The sequence below is a fragment of the Mesocricetus auratus genome, unplaced genomic scaffold (assembly GCF_017639785.1).
Source record: "Mesocricetus auratus isolate SY011 unplaced genomic scaffold, BCM_Maur_2.0 Super-Scaffold_100009, whole genome shotgun sequence".
NCBI classification, from domain to species: domain Eukaryota; kingdom Metazoa; phylum Chordata; class Mammalia; order Rodentia; family Cricetidae; genus Mesocricetus; species Mesocricetus auratus.
Window position 1 is genome coordinate 6,998,297 of NW_024429193.1, and position 2,984 is coordinate 7,001,280.

At 44.7% G+C, this 2,984-nt stretch overlaps 1 pseudogene; it reads left to right on the forward strand.

Annotated features, from left to right (window-relative positions):
- The first annotated feature begins 344 nt into the window (after window positions 1-344).
- LOC101829473 lies at window positions 345-1,430 on the forward strand (annotated as a pseudogene).
- Window positions 1,431-2,984: the final 1,554 nt, after the last annotated feature.

The window sequence follows — 2,984 nt, forward strand, 5'->3', positions numbered from 1 at the left end:
TCACTGGAAATGGCTGGCCTTCTGAGACCCCCAAGGCTGACCCCAGTGGCACACCTCCTCCAACAAGGTCATACCTCCTAATCTTTCTTAGACTGCTCTTCCAACTGGGCACCAAACATATGAGTCCGTAGGGGTCATTCTTTTACACCATCACAGAAGCCAAACGCATGCGTGCATATATATATATATTATGTACAGTGGCATTCTGAGGGTTTTGATGGTTTCATTTTATAACTTTGTTAGTAAGGACACAGTTTCACTCCCTGGAGTGATTCTGTCCTGAGGAGCAGCACGCAGTTTCCTCCGTCCAACTTCCCTCACACCGAAGTGGAAGCCTCCACCTCATGGAAGACTCAATGGGCATGGACATGAGCCCTCGTAGGCCTCAGAACCACCTTTCGCTTGTGAACTAAAAGCTGACAAAGATTATCGCTTCAAGGTGATTAGTGACGAGAATGAACAGCAGTTGTCACTAAGAACGGTTAGTTTGGGGGTAGGGGTAAAAGATGAATCATGCATCGTAGAGGCAGAAGCAATGAACTATGAAGGCAGCCCAGTTAAAGTAACACTGGCAACTTTCAAAATGCCTGTCCAACCAACCGTTTCCCGTGGGGGCTTGGAAATGACACCGCCTGTGGTCTTCCGGTTGAGGTGTGGCTCAGGGCCTGTGCACATTGTTGGGCAGCACCTAGCAGCTGTAGAGGAGGATGCAGAGTCGGAAGATGAAGATGAGGAGGAAGTGTGTCTGGAAAGCGATATGCTTCTGGAGGTGTAGCAAGGTTCCACAGCAAAAAGTAAAAAAATCAATGAAGATGAGGTGGATGGTGATGAGGATGATGAAGATGATGAAGAAGCTGAAGAAAAAGTTCCAGTGGAGAAATCTGTACGAGATGCCCCAGCAAAAAGGCACAAAATTCAAAACAAAATGGAAAAGACTTAAAACCGTCAACACCAAGATCAAAAGGTCAAGATTCCTTCAAAAAAACAGGAAAAAACTCCTAAAACCCAAAAAGGACCTAGTTCTGTAGAAGGCATTAAGGCAAAAATGCAAGCAAGTATAGAAAGAGGTGGTTCTCTTCCCAAAGCAGAAGCCAAGTTCATTAATTATGTGAAGAATTGCTTCCGGATGACTGACCAGGAGATCTCTGGCAGTGGAGGAAGTCTCTTTAAGAAAATGGTTCGAACAGTTTGAAATATTCCATATTACTTAATTTCTGTAACAGTTGATACATCTGGCTGCCCTTTTCATAATGCAAAGTGAGAACTTTGCCTACTTCATTTGATAAATGGTTCCATTGCCAACAATGTGTTTTCTAAAATGCCTGTTTAGTTTTCAAGGATGGAACTCCACCCTTAACTTGGTTTTAAGTATGTATGGAATGTTATGATAGGGCATAGTAATAGTGGTGGTCAGACGTGGAAATGGTAGGGAGACAAGAATATACATGTAGGGTAAACTCAGTATTTTAATAAAAAGAACACAATTTCTCTATATCATCTAGCTGCTTTCACTACATGTTGGTATTAGTTTAAATGCTAAATTGCAGATATACAATTTTTCTATACAAACAGCAATGTGAAATTATATATACCTTTTTTGGTCTTATGCTGGGCATTGTGCTCAGGATCTTACCCATCCTATGCAAGTGACCTGTCAATGAGCTATATCCAATGCTCAAATTAGCTACTTTTTTTTTAGCTCAAGAAAATTATTATCTATGAGTAATATCAAGTGTTGGGCCCCAGTCCCCACAGATCTCTGGGCATTGCTTGTCAGCTGGTTACCACAGGTGCATCCTGTTCTCTAGTCCTGGCTTCCAGCCCCAGTCTATTAAGAGGAAAACATGGACTCTTATGCCTGGGGTTTCTCCACTGTGCTGTAAGTCTGTATATAAGGCTGCTCTCTCCTTGCAATAAACGCATGCAGGCACACACATGCATTCTCCTTACAATAAAGACACACACACACACACACACACACACACACACACACACACATTCTGCTTGCGGTAAGGACGCACACACACACATTCCCATAGCACAAGCAGCCAGAAGTCTTGTCTTTTATGTAAATCTCCAAGCTTTCGCCCGCCCGATATGTTAGGCTTGCTCGTGGTGCCAGTGCCACAATCATGCAGGAAGGCAGACAACTGAAAGTAGCCCCAGGAAATGCCTGAAACCAACCGGATTCTCCAGGCTCCTCCCTAGCAGAGGAAAGAGTACAAATTCAGAGTTTTTCCTAGGACTGAGAGCCAAGCTGCCAAGACAGAGACCAGCCTGGAAAAAGAGGAGGTTTAGACAATCAGAGGCACCTGGAATGGGCACTCTCCAACCTATTGAACTGCCTGCAGGCTGTGCAGTGTGCCCCAGGTTCCCGGCTTCTGGGAGCTATCACCTGTGCTGGGGTGGGCCTTGGTGATGATGCAGCTGTCTTGAAGTCATTTCCGCTCCTGTAAGTGACCCATCACCCATATTCCTGTAAGTAACCCCAACAGAACTCACTGGTTCACCAAGTTGGACTTCGTGGCATCTGTACTTTGGTCTGTTGAGGGATCCCTGTCTGGGGTGAGTACATGTGTGTGTTGAATCCCCCCAGGAAAAGTTTGGGCACACAACAAAAGGTTATAAATATAGCAAGGTAACATACAGCACCACACCTTTAATCCCAGTGCTTGGGAAACAGAGTCAGGCAGAATTTTCATATTTTCTGGTCATCACCAGTGACCACCAGTGTAGTGCAAGGAAAAAATATTCTCCTGAAGTTGTGGCCTTCAGTGCTTTCGTTATTACTGTTGCATGTGTTCATCTATGCATGTGTGAGCATGCTCGTGACATGGCGATTTACAGGTGCACCGTGTGCATCCTGGGGATTGAACTCAGGTCATCAGGCTTGGCCACAAGTAATTTTACCCGCTAAGCTGTCTTGCTGGCCCCACATTCAGTGGTTTTGTTTAGTATCTACACATTGGAATCCAGAGACCATT